The sequence below is a fragment of the Acomys minous genome (genome assembly GCF_964271855.1).
Source record: "Acomys minous genome assembly, chromosome: 6".
Lineage (NCBI taxonomy): Eukaryota > Metazoa > Chordata > Mammalia > Rodentia > Muridae > Acomys > Acomys minous.
The window spans coordinates 44396888-44415904 of record NC_140487.1 but is presented as its reverse complement, the minus strand read 5'-3'; the positions used below and the strand labels follow the sequence as shown (position 1 = coordinate 44415904).

The following is a 19017-nucleotide window of genomic DNA, read 5'->3' as shown; positions in this document are numbered from 1 at the left end:
GAGACACAGAGACAGATAACAGAGAGAGACACAGAGAGAGAGAGTCTCTCTCTCTCTCTCTCTCTCTCTCTCTCTCTCTCTCTCTCTCTCTCTCTCACACACACACACACACACACACACACACACACACAGAGAGAGAGAGAGAGAGAGAGAGAGAGAGAGAGAGAGAACTTTAGCATCCTCCTTCTCCCATTATCTCTCCCGGCTCCTGAAATTACATGGCGTTTTACTTGTAATTATAATGATCTGTCTGTGCCTCAGTGTCCTCATTCATCAGCTGAAGTTAATACCTAGGATGTGGGATTTTTAAACCTCAAAGGCCATCCCCAGTGACACATCTCCTCCAACAAAGGCTACCCCTCCTAATCCTTTGCAAACAGTTCCACTGACTGGGAGCCAAACATTTAAACATATGAGCCTAAGGGGGCTGTTCTCATTCAAACTACTACACTCTTATATTAATCTTCCAAGAGGTGGTAGATACAGTCTCTGCTTAAAGTGCTTTCCATGGGTGGAGATAAAGGCCAGGAGGAAAGAGGTGAGAGCTCCATGCTAGAGAGAAGTGATGCTTATAGTTTCTGTGGAAAGGGGCCCACTATGCTTAGGCATTAATTCATATTTATATCTTACAGCCATGTCATTTCCGTTCTGTTGCAGACGGAAAAAGACTTTTTTCTGGAGAAACAAGGTTTGTTTTTTTTTTCTGGTCCTAAATTGCAACCTTTTCCTCCTATAGGTTCATATGGGAAGGTCATTGGGGTAAGCCTCTTCTCTGTTTCCAGCTGGCCTTTCTGGTGAGTACAGTCTTTTTTTATGACTTGTTTCATGTGTTAGCCTTGGAATAATTAAAGTATGCTATTTAATTTGGATTTAGTGACCGATTGCCCAGGAAATAGCAGCTACCTAGCCACGGTCTTCCCTGGGTCTGACCTGGTAAGGGGTCCAGTATCGGTAGAAGGGTAGATAGATTCAGCAGTCTCCCATTGGGGATTGTGAGCAGAATTCTAGGATGTTACTGCAGAAAAACCTTTTTGAAAAGAAGAGTGAGCAGAAGTTCAGATTTGCCCAGTTCCGGGACTCCCAAAGCAGCTGTGGGTGCCAATAATTACAGCCTAGTAGTGCAGCTGCAGTCCTGAACGGCCTGTTCTGCCTAGGGTGGGAGCCACCTGTCCCACATGGCTCCTGCTCAGTGTTACTAAGACACTGGCTTCGTTGCTCTTTCACACGCTCCCAACATAGAATTTAAATGTGTGTAGTTGCATGTCCATGTTGGACGTGAGTCCTCGCCTCATGCGCCTCACTGTGGTCAAGTGAGAGGCAGAACCCTCTTCCCCTTTCAGAAGGCAGCTCCTGCCCAGTGAGGCTGGACTGGAACTCTCTGAGGTCTCACTTTGGGTGTTTTCTGCTAGACCTGCTTTCTACTTGTCGTCGTAATGACCTGTCTGTGCCTCTGTTTCCCCATGTGTCAGCCCACATTAAACACCTATCCTGTCCCTCCCTCTCAGAGATGTCAAGGGAAGCTTGAGCTTAAAAATTCATGGGAGGAGCTTCCCTCACAAGCTTCTTTATTTTCTTTTCAAAAAGTCTGTGGTGCCCGGAAGCGTCTTCGTTTGGGTAGGTTTTCTTTTCTCTCGGACAGTGTAGGTGGATGAACTTGGTGTTCCCCGGTGATGTTCATCATGGGACCACAGACTCACAGCTCTCAGCTCATGGGAAACATGAGCTAGAAGGCAGAGTGATGATGACACAAAGCCTATTCCACCAGTGAGTGCTAATGCTCAGGTTACCGTCGCTGAAGTGGGCAATCTCTACCCTGTCCCCCCAGGGAGCTGTGTCATCTAAGAAACCAAGGCAGATGGCATTCTGCTGGGGATTTTCTTAGGGTTTCTGGTGCTGTGATAAAACACTATGACTAAAAGCAGCTTGGGAAGAAAGAGTTTATTTCAGCTTATAGGTTTTAAGGTCCATCATCCAAGGGAAGTCAGGGTAGGAACTCAAAGCAGGAACCTGGAGGCAGGAAGTGATGCAGAGGCCATGGAGGAGTGCTGCTTACTGGTCTGTTACCCATGACTTGTTGCTTTCTTATATACCATCCAAAACCACAGTGGGCTAGACCCTTCCATATTAATCACAAATCAAGAAAATGCCCCACAGGCTTGCCTATAGGCCAACCTGGTGGGGCATTTTCTCAACTAAGGTCCTCTTCTCCTTTTTCTCTTGGTGGCTTTCTCATCTTTAGCCTTGCTGAGTCTCAACTTCAGTATTTGGCACAGTGTGTTCTTCAGTAAGAAAAACCTCTCATGCTGATTTTGACACAGCTTCAGTGGCTCTCAGACTTTTTTTCCAAGAGAGGGTTTTTTAGCTGCTAGGACACAGCATCAGTCAGTAGTTTTCACCGCCTTCAGGACTGTGCCACTCAGTTTTGGCAAGATAGCTTCCTCTGCATAGCAAGACAGGACAGCAGCAAGCTGGGACCAGGCAAGCAGGCACCTTAGCACTTCTGCAATGTTTGCTCAAAGCAGTAAGGTAGCATAATTGAAACAGCACCTGTGGGAACCCTGGCGTGTTACCCAGTGTGGCATGGCATAGCTATGCATGCTCTGGAAACCCCAGGGATATTACTTTTATTACACGAGAGTCTGCTTTTTAGTATGGTTTATGGATGTCCTTTAATTCTTTAATGACACCACCAAAAATTGTAGTGCATAACAATGACAAAGGGACATTAGGGCTCACTCTTTGTGTTGGATTTTCTATGGGTTCTGAAGATCTATAATGTATATTCGCTGTTGTAATATTCTACACAGTAGTTGCCCTGGAAGTCCTCTGCTCTGTTGTTCGTGCTCCCTCAGCTCATACTAAAACAACCACTAGTGGTTCCTCTGTCTTCATAGTTCGCCTTTTCCAGAATGACGACTATTGAAATTGCTATAATATATAACCTTTTAAAATGGTTTATTTTATTTAGTAATATGCACTAGATACTAATCACTTTGCAAAGGATGTTCAAGTTGCTTTCAGGTTTTGGCAATTATGGACAAACTGTACAGACATCCATACACACATTTCTGTCTAAACAAAAGTTCTCCATTTGTTTGAGTAAACGTCGGAGGACGCCATTGCTGGATTGTGTGACAGGGCTGTTATGACAAATGACTGAAGTGCCTGGGCTGCTTTGAGTGTCTGTCACCAGCTGCTGCCGCCCAGTATGCTCGTCAGCTTGTGGTAGTGTTGGTGTTGGGGATTCGGCCATTCCAGTAAGTGTGCCGTAGATCCGATTGGCTTATGGTTGAAAAGCACTTAAGTACTCAGCCCAAATCCATGGCGTTGGAGCCACTAGGTAGGCGTTGTACTGTTGAGTGTTGATTTCTAAGAAAATTTTCTTTTTGCTATTAGGTCTTTATCAGAAGTTTCTTTTGCAAATATTTCCGTTCAGCCCGTGGTTTCTCTTTCTGTTCTCATGCATGGCGTTTGGAAGAGCAGTTCGTTATCTTTTCATTTGAACAAAGGGAAGCTCATCAGTTGTCTTTTACTTCTGAGAAGCCATTGCTGCTCCTGTCATCATTTATTTTCCTGTTGCTGTGGTAGTCCATCAGGGTGGCAGGAACTGGAGGCCACTGGTCATGTCACTTGCAGAGTTTGGAACAGAGAGCACTGAGTGCACACGGAGACCACATGCAATCCGGATTCCAGGCCGGGGAGCGGGGCCGTCTGCAGGGCCAGGTCTTCCCACTTCCATTACCTCAACCAGGACAGCCAAGACCATTCCCCACAGACGCGCCCGGTGTCCCTTCTCCAGGGGATTTTAGGTGCTGTCAGGTTCTCAGTTGGCATTAGCCATTAAGATACCCAAGTCCTCCCACATGTCCCTAGGTTGTTTTTCAGTTTCTAGTTTTTAAGTCTACGGTGAGGCCTGTCATTGGTACTGACTTCTTGTAAGGTTGTGAAGGCTGTGAGGTCCGTGCCTGGTTTGTTTTTTAATGGTTTTGTTGAGAGGATTCTCTTTGCCGTTGCCCTTATGTACTTCTGACTAGCAGACTGTGCTTATGCCCACCTGTTCTGCCTTTCTTTCCATTGTTCTAACTACATTTCTGCTGGAGTTATGCTGACTTGATTACTATAGCCTTATACTCTAATTCTTGCAGTCAGACTCAGTCCTCCAAATGTGTTATTTAATAATGATTTGACTATTCCAGGCCTTTTGCTTCTCCGTTGTAAACTTTAGAATCAGTTTGTTAATTTATAAAGTAATTCAGTAGATTTTTGTGATTGAATTGAATCCAAAGATGAAGTTGTGAAGAGCTGTAGTCATAAGAACACTGAGTTTTTCTGTCTGTGAACACGGACTGTTCATTTATGCAGTTCTTTGATACATTTTGCCGTAATTTTATAGCTTTCCTTATACAGTGTTTATAGATTGTTTATAGCTCAGCATTTTACTTGGGGGTGCTAATATAAATGGTAATGCATATTTTATTTGAAATTAAACGTAATTGCTGCTGCTACACAGAGAAGCAGAAGCTTGCTGGGCTGGCTGTGTGTCTGGCAACCTCACTGTGGCCACGTAACAGACTCAAGACAATTTTTGTTATTTTTTTCATATTTATAGATGATCATATCGCATGTGGACAAAGCTTTACTCTCTTCTCCATTTATCTTGTGTGTATGTGTGAGTGTGTGAGGGGCAGGGGATACACATATACACAGGCTTACACTTTAAGGTCAGAGGACAATTATGGAGAGTCAGTTCATTTCTTTCTACCCTATTGGTTCTAGGGATCAAACTCAGGCAGGCAGTATTGGTACCAAGTATCGTTACCATCTCACAGGTTCTGTTTATTTTTTTAATTTGCCTTTCTGGTTGTATTAATTAGCACTTTGAATACAATGTTGAAAGCATTGGCAGTTTATCATCATTTGAATGGATAAAGAAAATGTCGTTTATATACAGTGGAATCATATTTTGCTCTAAAGAAGTGAAAGAAGCCAGACTCTGATTTTGCATGTTTTTTCAGATGTAGAATCTAGATTTAAATTTATGTATACACATATACACACATACACATACATATGTGGGGTGTGAAAATAGGAAGGAGAACTATAAAATGGAAGCAGTAGACCTAAATGAAAGAGAAGGAACAAGAAAGAAAAATTAAGATAAAAATTCAAAGGAGGCGTGAGCGGTGAGATGGATCCCGGGTTAAGAGCGCTCACACAGGACCTGAGCTGCGCTCCCAGCACCAACAGCCTGAAGTTCTAGCTTCAGGCAGTGTAACCTGCTCTTCCAGACTCCATGGGCCCCACGTGCACACACACACACACACACACACACACACACACACACACACACACACACACCCATGCACCTCACACACACATACACACATACATGCATGCACATTCCACACACACATGCAACACACACACACACACACACACACACACACACGCAACTCACATGGACCTCACACACAAACACACACACACCCATGCACCTCACAAACACACATGACCTCACACACATGTACCTCACACACACACATGCACAAACCTTGCACACACATACACACACATGCACGCATCACACACACACACACACACACACACACACACACACACACTCACACACACCCTCCCTCTTAAGCAAAAAAATGAGTGAAATCCTTCAGAAGAGAAGAACCGTGGTGAGAGCACCCGTCCGTCTCTTACGTTAGGACAGCTTTGTGTTTAACCAGTAAACATTCTGTCAGCTGTGCAGCTTTTGAGGAATTCTTGTTTCTGTTTCTTGGGGGTTTTTAGGGAGGTTGTTTTGTGTTTGTCTTTCTGAGATGGGGGTCTCAGCACACTCAGGCTTGGAGCTCTCACACGGCCAAGGGTTGCCTTGGACTGCAGCTGCTCTTCTACCCTAGTTTCCCAAGTGCTGGACTTAGCGCCGTCACCACCTCATGGCTCGCTGTACGGTTTTATAGGCATGCTTTGTCATCTGAGGATGTTTATTACCAGCTAACAGAATTTTTATAAATGTTGGGTTTTCCCCAAGTGCCTTTACTGCTGGAGACCCAATATGCTATCATATTTTGTGTGTCAGAAGCCTATTCTGTGTTACATAGATGTGTCACACGAATATTTTCTGACACAAACATAAGCCTTTTTGTGAATAATATATTTTGATGTCTAATTTTGTAACATTATTTGTAAACAAATCTATTTTCCATTATTATTACTGAATTAGTGTTCAGTGGGAACCATGTGTGTCTTCCCATTAACCCAACCAGAGATCTCAACACTGAGAAAATGTTTATGTTTCATGTGGAGCAAAGCACAGAAGCCATGCAGCAATGTTTCTACCTATGTCAGTCTCTTAAATTTTTTTATCTTCATAATTGATTAAAAGTTTAGAATTTTTGAGAAATAATTAAAGCATATTTTAATAATTTAGTCATCCTTTAATGCAAAATATTAGTTGTCTCTCTTCTGGACATCCAGGAGCTTTTTCCCCCTTGTTAGCCTCAGTCTCCATGAATAACATTTAAAAAGGCCAGATCTAAACCATTCCACTAGGAAACTCAGTCAACATTTCAATGTCTGCAGTTTCTTTGGCCTGATAGAAGTAAAGACTTTAAATATCATTGGCTTTTAACGTCAGTCTCAAGTTCAACAGTTAATTCCTGATTTGGCTTGGCCTGGCTGAGGACCTAGAATAGCAAGTTTTAGAAAGAACTAGTGGGCAGGGCAGGGCAGGGGCGCATCGTGGTAGGAAGAAAGAGAACAGTCATGAGCTATGGCCTCTGCACATGAAAGTCGTATTTCTATTTCCCATTTTTTCATAACACATAAACACATACACACACACACACACACACACACACACACACACACACACGTTGCTTCATATTAGCAAGGGATTGTGTTTGAGGCTGGCATATGGCAATGCTTTCCCAGGGTTGTACTCCAAGGTGGGTTTCTCATCTGTGTTGGGTTGGGCTGGGTTGGGCCGCATGCTCTTAGCAATGGCAGGTGGCAGGGGTGGGCTCACTGTTTTCTGGGTTGTGGATGTGACATGACCAGTTGCTTCCAATGTTCCTGCCATGGTGAACTGCAGCCTTGAACTGTGGGCCGAAGTAGTCCCTTTCTACCGTGAGCTACTTTTGTCAGGGCGCAGTGTATTACAATGTCAGGGACATAAGCCACATGGGACAGAGTGGGGTGTGTCACAGCAAAGTGGGGGGACCCTGTTGTAGCTTCCAGGGGCTGATGACAACAATAAGTAGAGGCTGGTGGTCTGCTAAGAATACATTTGAACACTTTTCATAGTCACAAGGATGTAAGTTTGGACACAGGCACAGCCTACGCATGGGTCCACTCAGGTCTGCAACATATTAGCTCTCCACAGTCACAAAGTTCAGTCGGTTGTCCATGTAGAATCGTAACCACATGTGGGCCTTGCCTTTTTTTCTGGAAACTCGTTTATGACTTCATAAAGTTGCTGTGAGGGTAAAGTAAATGTGAGTATAAAGCAAGTTCTTCAGCTGGTGTGCTGTGAGGGCTGTGCCTCGGGAGGCTTGCATACACAATAGGCAAGAGCCCGCGCGACTGCTGCTGCTGCTGCTTCAGCTGGAAGCTCCGGAACCTTCTGGATGCTCTTCCACCTTCAGTGCTCTCACCTTCCTCTAGATCCAGTGCTTTCCACCTGTTGATTTGATTGCACAAGGAGAAAAGTTGAAGAAATGTAAGTTCAATAACTTAGTTAAGTGGTGGAAATGCCTTCCTAAAGGTTACTTTAATACTAAAAATAAGATGTAATTGAGTTGGGCTGTGCTTAGGAAGGCTATAGACCACAGCGATGCCCAGGACTCCTTGTGTCTTGTCCTGCCAAGTTCCCTCCATGATCATATAGCCCCATGTCTCTGCGTCTTGTTCACGTGGTCCACTTGTTCTTCTGAAGCTCATCTCAGACTGTCTCCTAGTTCCTCCAGCTTCTCCAGGAAGGTCAAGCCTGCCTCCTGCCTGCTGTGCCTCTCGGGGCCCCTCCATCTGCCTCCACAGCCCACTCACCCATTTGGAACGGGCTGGTTGAGCATCTGATGTGTTAAGAGGTTTAGAACAGGGATACACCTGAGAGAAGGACACACAAAGTGGAGTTAGGAAGCCGTGCTCATGCTGCCTAGACTGGGGCGGAGGGGAGGGTGTGCCAGGATGTGGAGGCTGCCTGGGGCAGGGCTATTCTACTGGCTGTGAGGGACCCAGACATTCAAAGGTACAATGTAGCACTGCTCACTTTGTTTTGATTAATCTTTGTGTGTATAAAAGTGTGGTCATAAAACACCATGGCCAAAACAACTTGAGAGGAAACGTTATTTGGCTTACATTTACAAAGCACTATTCTTTGTGGGGTTTTATTTTGTTTTGTTATTTAATTAATTTATTCAGATTACATTGTTATCCCATTCTTGTATCCCCCATCTCAATTGTTATCCCATCTCTTGTATCCTCCTATTCCTCCCTCCCTCCCACTTTCACCCTATTCCCCTCCCCTATGTCTGTGACTGAGGGGGACCTCCTCCCCCTCTATATGATCATAGGGTATCAAGTCTCATCTTGGTAGCCTACTATCCTTCCTCTGAGTGCCACCAGGCCTCCCCATCCAGGGGACATGGTCAAATATGGGGCACCAGAGTACGTGTGAAAGTCAGTCCCCACTCTCCATTCAACTGTGTAAAATTTTCTGTCCATTGGCTAGATCTGAGTAGGGGTTTGATGTTTACTGCACGTATTGTCTTTGGTTGGTGCCATAGTTTGAGCAGAACCCCTGGGCCCAGATCCACCTGTCATAATATTCTTCTTGTAGGTTTCTAGGACCCTCTGGATCATTCTATTTCCCTATTCTCCCATGATTCTCTCACCTAGAGTCCCAATAGGATGTCCTCCCCTCTGTCCCACTTTCCTGGTAAATGAGGTCTTTCATGGGACATTCCCCTTGGGCTAGTGTCCAATTATAAGTGAGTATATATCATGTGAGTCTTACTACTTCTGAGTAAACTCACTCATTATGATCATTTCTAGTTCCTTCCATTTGTCCACAAATTTTGGGATTTCCTTGTTTTTAATAGCTGAGTAGTATTCCATAGTGTAAATGTACCACAGTTTCTTTATCCATTCTCCTCTGAGGACCACTTAGGCTGTTTCCAGGTTCTGGCCATTTATGAATAAAGCCACTATGAACATGTTCTTTATAAGTTAGGACAGGAACTCAGACAGGGCAGGAGCCTGGAGGCAGGAGCTGATACAGAGGCCATGGAAGCTTACTGGCTTGCTCCCCATGGCTTGTTCAGCCTGTTTTCTTACAGAACCTAGAATCACCAGACAAGGGATGGCCCCACCCCCAATGGGCTGAGCCTTCCTACATCAATGACTAATTAAGAATCTTATGGAGGCATTGTTTTCAATTGAGTCTCCTTCCACTCCAGTGCCTCTAGCTTGTGTCAAGTTGACATAAAACCAGCCATCACACTCTCTTATTTTTTTGGAACAAAGTCTAACTCTCCTACTTGGCAAGACTAGGTGCCCAGCAGGCTCAGAAGATCCCCTGTCTCTGTGTCTCAGCACTAGCCTCACAGGCACACCAGCACAGCTGCTTGTTACATGGGAGCAGGGAGGGGGGGGATCTGAAGTCAGGTCCCTGTGCTTGTGTGACAGGCACTGTACCCACTGACTGTCCATCTCCTCAGCCCATTTTGTCATGCTCACAATATGATCTTAACACTCCACTTTTGAAGAAACACTGGTTCTAGAGAAGAGATGCAAGGATAGAGTATGCCCAAGGCTGATGCCAAAAGCATTGGCTCTCAGGTTTGATAGAGAGTGGAGTGGCTGGCTAGAAAACAGGGTGGGGCCAGCCAGACTGTGGGAACTAAGTGGTTTTACCAGTATGTCTTGAGCATCTGGCCTCTGGTTTCTCCACCTGGCCTCATTATCAGTGCCCTGGGTCCCACAGGTGTGTCCGTCCTTGTACTCTGTGTCCTCCTGTGACTTAGCTCCAATTGTGGACTTGTGTATGCCTTTCAAAGCCCTCTACCTTTGCAACCTCAGCTCTAGTTTCCATGGTACCTTGGGCTGGATGCCCTGTGGGCACCTTCATATCAGCTCACTTTTCTGATCACCCAGACTTGGAATCTTGGAGTGACACGAAGCATCTTTCTTATTCTGTTAGGAAAGAGCACCGCTGGCAGTTCTGCTCACTGCTCAACACTGCCGGGATTCACTCCAGCAGTCTGACAAGGTTCCTCCGCCCTCTCTGCCCATTTCTTCCGTTTCCCGCACCCCCAGTCCCTTCCTTTTTCCTCTCTTTCCCTTGTTCCAAGCAATATTTATTAGACCAAGAATTATATCCCTTCCCCACATGGATTGTTTCATTAGATGCTCACAACATCTGTGAGAAATGAGTATCAGCATCACTCTAGAACTCTGCAGTGCAGGAATGTAAGCACCAAATGGAATGTACAACTTGTCTAGCATTAGATTAGGGACAATCTGAGTTTTGTCTAACATCCTTCCTCAGGACCAGATTAAGCCACTCAGCTGGGATCCACATTGGTCTCTGTTGTCTTCCCTTCTGTGTGGTGTCAGAGCTTGCTGCTTACTCTAATCTTCCCACAGCACAAATGTGACCCTGTCACTTTGCAGAGTACCTCAGTTAGCAACCCCACTCCTGGCCGACTTTTCTGCCATTCCCTGTGTAAATACTCCACCCAGGCCATATTTTCTGCCATTTTGACGACACTAGTTTATGAAAAACAACATGGGTCTGGTGGTTTGGAAAGCCTGGGTTGACCCTAGAACTGCTTCCTGTCTGTTACCGAAAGAGAGGTAGTTAATTTCTCTGAGTTGTTCTGTCCATTTTGTGTGTGTTTCCTGCATGTTTTCTCCTGCTAGTCTTGCATGAGGGATTCCAGTGTTCGGAGCTCCCAGGGGGCCCATTTGCTCACCTTGGACTTCCTGCTGGACCGTGTCGGGACCTGTGTGGAGTGCAGTCTGTGTGGTGCAAGGTGCTAGTTCTCCAGAACTGCTTGCTTCTGCTTTGCCAAAGCTCCCTGCAGCTTACTAACTTTTAATTTCAGCTTCTTCCACCAGCCTTCTGTCCCTTAAAAAATACAGTATATTCTCCCTTTCTTCTTCTTCTTCTTCTTCTTCTTCTTCTTCTTCTTCTTCTTCTTCTCGACCTCCTCCTCCTTTTCCTCCTCCTTCTCCTTCTTCTCCTCCTCCTCCTCCTCCTCCTTCTCCTCCGTGTGAACATGTGTTGCAGCCTTAGTATAGAGGTTGGAAATTTCTCTGTGAAGTCAGTTCTCACCTCCTGCCTTTATGTCGGTCCTGGAGATCAAACTCAGGTGGTCAAACTCTCAGTGTTGGGCAACAGAGCCATTTTACTCACTCCGCCTTACGTCATCTGGATGACTGACCTGAAAAGCTGTCCGACTCACTGAAGCTTTCCAGATCGTCCTTACTGAATAGAATTGTGTCATTTATGAATGAGTTCAGACATTCTCACTAAATAGTTTAAAAAGCAGGTGTGTTGCTGAGGGTGCTACACAAACCTGAAGTCATCTCTGATCCCTTCAAGGGATCCACAAGGTAGGTGTGTTTCTACGATAATATTAAGATACTACTTGGTATTTTTCTCTGTGTTGACATTTGGATATGCAGTAGTCACATTCATTACAACCTTATGCTCAGAGTGAAAAAGAAATGTTACTTGAAGCAATAAAAGTTACTTAACTAAGCCTCATTTCAAAACACATCTTCTGAATCTGCTGTGTGAAACAGTGACAGATAAAGCTGACTGTCAAGCCTGGTGTCTCAGGGAAACACTCTGATTATTTTAGTTGCACACGTAACTAGCCACATTTGTATTTTTTTTTTTATTGGTTTCTCCAGTGTGCTCTCTGTTTTGCATCTCTGGTGCACTCAGGCTTGACTGTGGACAGCAAGCATTGGGCAGGATCCTACTCATGTTTTCCTGCCTGTATGACTTCAGCCCTAGCTAGGTGGTACCACTGTCCCGGGTCACAGTGATGCTGGTAGGTGGGCAGCAGTGGAAGAGTGAGCATGTCAGTGATCCCAGCTTTTTGTTTTCAAGACTGAGTATACTGTACAGAGTTCTTTAATCTTTTGGTCTCTTAAACGTCCTGACACTTCTAAAAATTGAAAATCCCCATGAGGTTTTTATTTAGCCTAATCTGTTGAAATATATAGTAACCATTGGCATATGCTGTAAGAAACTGAAATTGGGAAGTTTAAAAGTGTTTAATACATTTTATAACGATTTTCATGGGGTCAAACCCTAGACAAAGAACCACAGGCAACTAAGGAATGCCGATGGAGAAAACGTCCTTCCCAGGCATGAGGCCCCTGATTCCCTGTCCAATAACAAGTGGTCAGCCCTGAATTACAAGTGTGTTTAATAATGCTAATGAGATAACTTATGGCAGGCAGCCCCTAGATAGCTTCAGGATGGGGGTTGGCTAAGCACAACAACAAAACAGAACATTGTGGCAAGAGTAGAGCGTTGTGGTAGAAGTCCAAACACTCCAACCTTTTGGAGGGAAAAGGTTATGGCGGCTGGTGATCTTAATCAGGCAGTCTGCTTGTGTAATGAAGCCGCCATAAAAACAGAAAGGAGTAATGTTTGGAGAGCTTCCTGGTAGTTCCTGGAAGTTGATGCCCCTGGAAAGAGCGTGGTAGCTTTGCACGTGCCCTGTTGTGACTTCCCATTCCTTCATCTGGTCTTCATCTCTGTCCTTTTTAGTATCCTCTTAATAACCCGGGAATGTTCTCTGAGCTCTGTGAACGGCTCTAGCCGATTAATTAACTGAAGACAGGGTTTCTGAAAAGCTTGTTTCTAGCCAGTCAGTCACAAGCACAGCTAAAAGTACTTGGGGCTTTTTGCCTGGAATCTGAAGTCTTAGGGAATATGCCTAAGTATGGGAGAAATGCCTTATCCAGACAGACAGTATCAGAGTTAAGTGAAATCGAAGGGTATCCCTTGCCGGTGCACACAGCAAGGCCCTTGTTCATCTGGGTGCAGATATCTGGGTTGAACTGTTGCTGACACCAAGACTGATTTTCCTCCCTGTATTTTCAGAAGCCCACCATCAAAGGCTAGGTTTGTTGTTGTTGTTGTTGTTTGTTTTTTAATCCATAGTACCACAAAAGAAGAAGCCTTTTTTTGCTCTGGTGGTTCAAGAGGAACAGTAGCTGTTTCCCTAACTAGTGTGTGTCCTTCTCCTACCTCTACCCCGAGGGCACAGCTGACAGAGGCCGATGACAAGAGCCCTTACATCCAAGGCAGCTCACCCCAGCTGAAGCAACAGCTCTTTATGCTCAGAGTCTTTATGTGAAGTGGAAATAGAAGATGTGAATGACACTGAGGTCAGGGGACACATAGGGAGGGATCTCCGAGTGACCATGACTGAGGGGAAAGCTTCCTAATTAATGATGTGTGCACTCATGATGCATGCCCGCCCCCCACCACAGGTAACCCTAGGGCTGGACTGATTTTTTTTTTCCTCCACTCATTTTCAAGGTTAGAACGTCTTCTGATAAAGTATGGAAAGCTTAACTGGAAATTATTTGAATAAAGTCAGTTTGGGGGAATTTTCCAAAATTCAGAGCTTAAAAAAGGGACTTTTCTGTTGGGCTTCCTTAGATCCTGCTGTGCAGTTTCATTTGTGTGCTGTTCTTACTTGAGCTGGTGTCTTGTTTGCACGTTTGTCTAAGTCACTGTTTTGTGCTGCCTCAGTTCTGCTCAGCCTGCAGCAGGGTGGCCTCCTGTACTGACTGGTGCCCACGGAAACCTTAAAGGAGAGAGGTTCCATCTCCGGTGTTGGTCTTCATGGCAGGACAGGTTAGGTATTTTTAGAAAAAATAATCAGAGAATTTACTTTGGTGAACATGATTTTTTTATATCTGGTTTTTTTTTAAACTCATAAGCTGGAACTTAGAGAACAGTGAGCCAAGACGGGGGCTGAGTCGCCTGTTCCTGCCAGCCTTGGCCAAGTGTTAGCTTAAAGCAACCTACTTTCCCTTTATAAAAAGTCTGATAATTATAACGGTCTCTTCTCGCTGTGTTCATGAGAGGAACTAAATATTCATGCCTCCAGCAAACGTGGTTAGTGCCTGCTCTCTGTTTCATACACTGTGGGATGGTACTGCAAAACCAGATTGAAATGGCATTCATAGGAAGACGCTTATAAAACATGCTTGCATTACGGTAGAACACCCAGGAAGCAGCACTGTTGCTGCTTTTACTTTTGCATGCAAGTTTAGAACGTCTTGAGTAAGCCATAATTAACCAAGAGAAGAGTGACACGGAGTGCCAGCCCAGCAAGGCCTGTGTCTCTGGGGAACAGAGCCTAGGGTGTCTGCATCTGTAGTCAGCAATGCACGGGCTTCCACACACAGACTTGATTCTTGTGAGGCCTTCAGACATTAGAAACAATGTACATGTTTAGCAATAAATGGATGTATTTTGTCAAGAAGGCACCCTGAACCAAAAGAGGGAAAAAAGAGAGCCATTCACGCCCATCATGAACACAAAGACATGTCTTTTAAAAGTTGGTCAAATATTACATTGTGAGCATGCAGTTTGTAAGAACTTGCAACACTGATAATATAATGACCCTAAAGATAAGCAGTAGGAAGAAGAGCCAGTTTCCATCATTTCATTAAGTTCTAAAGTTGCACTGTGCACTGAAGTGTTCTTACGAGCCCAGATTCGGGTTTTCATGTAGATGGGAGCCTGTGTGTAAGTCTGTTGGTCTGTCTTTACATCTACCCTGGTTGTATATTGTCCTTTCCTATGTCCTTATGCTCCAAATCCTTATTCTAATGGCAGTAAAAACAAATCCTGCCCTGGTACATGTCTATTGGTTTAGATTTTCACCTGGGTACCAGTACCAGGTAGCTAGGTTTGGTTTTGGGGGGGGGATGAGGGCGGCATCAAGTTAGACACACTTGCCGTACACACTGTTCATAGAGAGCTTAGTCAGCAACTTTGTTGAGTCAGGACGCATTTGCTGTACGCATTGTGCACGGAGAGCTTAGTCTGCAACTTTGTAAACACTTCCTGGCACAGGACCCTGCCGAGGCTTGAGAAATATTATCAACTTGTGTGTGATAAGGCTCAGAATTGGCATGCAGGGTTCCTTGGGGCAGCGTCTTACTCTTGGACTTAATTTTCTCTTCGTACATTTGGGCACCTGATCTTTGAGGAGCTAAAAGAACCATCATGCCCCTGGGAGGGTACCGGGAGTGTACCCCTGGGAGTGTCCTGCAAAATGGTGAGCAGAGCAGAGAAGGGCCCCACATGAATGCAAGGGGAAGCTGTTACCCCACTTGTTACTCATGGTAGTTGTAGGTATGAGTTGGTCTGACCAACAGGTAAAAGTAGACCTATGTCCCAGATGCTACACATGTCCATCCAAAAGTGACAAGAAACAGTTAGTAATTGGTGTACCTGGGGATCGGTCAAAATTGTAGACTATCAAAAGGCAGTACAGTTTCTTGTTAAATGTCAATTAGGCAAGTGAGGCAGTGGTTGACATTTAAAGCATGGTGAGAAGTGTAAGACATACATCCAGATGCCTATAGATCTGAATCCCAATGTTACATACAGATTTGTAATGTAGAAAAACATTTAAACCCTGAGAACCTCAGTGTCCTTGTCTCTATAGCGGGTACAGTTGCTTTGCGTCTCTAAGGTGGTGTGCATCCCTTTGGCCTGGTGAAGCATCCATTATAAAGTACTAGCTTCACAGTTAGTTGTTAGCAGAGGAAAAATGAGAGAGGGCAACACTGATTGGTGCAGGAATGGCTCCACTGGTGGGTGAAGCAGCTGCCCTGCATGGCTGAATCCCAAGGCATGCATACATCCTGATGCCCTGCATGGCTGAATCCCAAGGCATGCATACATCCTGATGCCCTGCATGGCTGAATCCCAAGGCATGCATACATCCTGATGCCCTGCATGGCGGAATCCTAAGGCATGCATACATCCTGATGCCCTGCATGGCGGAATCCCAAGGCATGCATACATCCTGATGCCCTGTCAGTGGCTGAATCCCAAGGCATGCACACATCCTGATGCCTTGCATGGCTGAATCCCAAGGCATGCATGCATCCTGATGCCTTGTCAGTGGCAAGTTTGATAAGCAGATGTTTCTAAATCTGTAAGCCTTGTCATTTCATGAATATTAAGACTAAACATATCAGAAAAGCAAACTGACCAGCCGTGACCCTAAAAAGTTAAGGGATGTATCATGGCGGAGGCAGCTGTTGTGTTTATTGTCACTAAAGGTCTGTGCTAGTCTCAGCCCATTGGTTCGCCCTCTTCGTTGTATTGCTTCTTAGTTTCAAATTCCTTGTGGTCACCAAAGGCTGTCACAGCCTTTCAGCCTGAACAACAACAACAAACAGTCACATGTTCCTGGTTTTGCTGAGGAACTAGAACTTTCCCCTGCATCCTGCCCAGGTTTCCCCTTAGGTCTCATTGAATTGACCGCAGAGATTCCAACATATCTGCACAGGAATCCAGGCTCTATCAGCAGAGACACATTGGGAGTGGTCTGCTGAGTGACCACTAGTGGCATTGCACATAAGTCAATGGAGGAAAAAAGAAAAAAGGTGGGTGTTCATTGGACCGGATTTATTTGTGAGGTTCCAATACCCATGTTCAGGGATTCAGGAGTTAGAAGTCCTCAATTGTGGCTTGAAGGCTCTGATAGTTTTGAGCCTAGGAAGAACACTTTGGAAGATGCCTCTGCTTTATATGTGGTTTTTATCCTCACTCCTTCCTTTTAAAAAAAAGTGAAAAAATACTTACAAAGGTATCCATGTGTTTGTGGGTACCCACAAAGGGCAGAAGAGAGCACTGGGTCTCCCTGAGCTGGAGTTACAGGTCATTCTGAGTCATTGAGCATAAGTGTTGAGGACAAGCACTGGCCCTCTGCAAGAGCAGTACCTCTGAGCTAGCATTCCAGGCCCAGCATACTTCGTTTTTGTTTTTGTTTTTTTTCTTTCTTTTACTTATTTGTTCACACTGCCCTATACATATATGTACTTTAACCACACTCACCACCTCCCTTACCCTCTCTTACCCCCTTCCTGTGCTGTCTTCTTCCTTGCCACTCATCTCTTACTATCATGTCTTAGTGTGTGTTCATGGCTCACTCAGTTTCATTAGGGTTGCTTAAGTAACCATGATTAGGACTTATTAAACCAGACCCTGGGCGAGTTACTAGTGGTGTAGCTCTCAAGAAAATGAGTCCCCCTTACCCAGCAGCCATAAACCACATTAGCCACGCAAGGCACAGTGAGGACTTGTGAATGTCGATGGATCCAGTCTTGTGCAGGTCATAAGCAGGTAGCCACCGCTGCTGTGAGTTCAGGAGTCAAACAGCATGGCATGTCCAGAAGGCAGCACTTCACAGCGCAGTGCTCCTCCCATCTCCCAGTCCTCCCCGTTCCTCCCCCCACCTCCCGAACTTGGAAGGGCTCAACCTCCCTTCTTTCTAGATGGCAAAAGAATAGAGGAATGAAAGAATTCAAGTTAAGGAAATGTTTGGGAGTTAGTGTTAGGCATCTGAAATGTTTTAACTCTGACTAATGCCAGGAACTATATCAAAACTGGCCAAGGGACTGTTAACAGATTACTTGCCCACCCAAGCCCCATGAGGGGAAGAAAATCTAAAACAGTATTTGGGCAGGCTGGCCTTGGAGACAGGAAGAACGTTTGCAGTGAAGCTTTGCAGAAGAAGACAGGAATGTGAGGGTCGCTCAGAAGTCACCAGCCCTTGGTTTATGTTGGCCCTGCCTGTGCTGGGTGTTCATATAGGGAGGAAGAAAGGAAGCCACGTACATAGTCTGGGTAGGAGAGACCCTGGAATTCCATCCAGAGTTAAATTGTGCTTGCATTCCAGGAGTCCAGATTTGTGATGTAAAGAAATATGGATGGAAGGAAGGAAGGAAGGAATGGAGAGGCTTTGCAGGACATACTAACTTGAGTAATGACATACTTTTTGTCTGTTTGTTTTCATTTTTCAAGACAGGGTTTCTCTGTACCCCGACTGTCTTGAAACTCATTCTGTAGACCAGGCTGCCTGCCTCTGCCTCCCAGGAGCTGGGTTTAAAGATGTCTGCCACCATTGCCTGTAGCGACAATTCTGGAATTTTGTTTTGTTTTGTTTTTTTTAACGCAAAAATATTATAAGAATGTGTTTTTGTTTTAATCCCAGGTATGGGGATATGGAGCTGCTTCAGACTGAGTTGCCTCGTGCTTTAGCAGAAACATGCTTTTGACCTAGTTTCTATGATTGTGTAATGTTTGGAATTCTGGGAACTTTTCAGGGGGTATATAAATGCTAGAGCCCTGATAGGTGGTGTTGGTGGCTGTTGGTTGTGGTTTGTTAGTAGCAATGATCAAAGAAAAAAGCAAAAGGAAAGAAATTAGATACAGAGATTTTCCTAATTCTTCTCTTCTTTCTATCCTTGTTTCTCTCCTATCCAGTATTAGGGGGTAAAAAAAGGGGGAGGGGGTTAATGTGTGGGAAAAAGAACCCACAAAAAATAGGAAAGAAAAACAGTTACAACCACCCAGCTATCAACATCTTTCTTTTATAATCCAGATTTACTATTTTGTTTCCAACAAACTACCCAAAAGCTTAAGTTCCTACATGGTTAGAGGATCCACATCACAGACAGGACCAGTGGTGAGAGAGGGTATGACATCACAGACAGAACCAATGGTGAGAGAGGGTATGACATCACCAACAGGACCAATGGTGAGAGAGGGTATGACATCACCGACAGGACCAGTGGTGAGAGAGGGTATGACATCACCGACAGGACCAGTGGTGAGAGAGGGTATGACATCACCGACAGGACCAGTGGTGAGAGAGGGTATGGCATCACCGACAGGACCAGTGGTGAGAGAGGGTATGACATCACCGACAGGACCAATGGTGA

The 19017-nt window shown here is 44.9% G+C and overlaps 1 protein-coding gene across 4 annotated transcripts in view; it reads left to right on the top strand.

Moving 5' to 3' along the window:
• Positions 1–19017, top strand: part of GNG12 (G protein subunit gamma 12) — a 115556-nt gene that overhangs the window by 18489 nt on the left and 78050 nt on the right. For 3 of the 4 annotated variants that reach the window (XM_084786080.1, XM_084786078.1, XM_084786079.1), the window contains exon 2: positions 737–794. The exons of the other annotated variant lie outside the window; for it this stretch is intronic. The gene's annotated coding sequence lies outside the window, so the exon portion shown is untranslated. The remainder of the gene's footprint in view (positions 1–736; positions 795–19017) is intronic. 4 annotated transcript variants of the gene reach the window in all.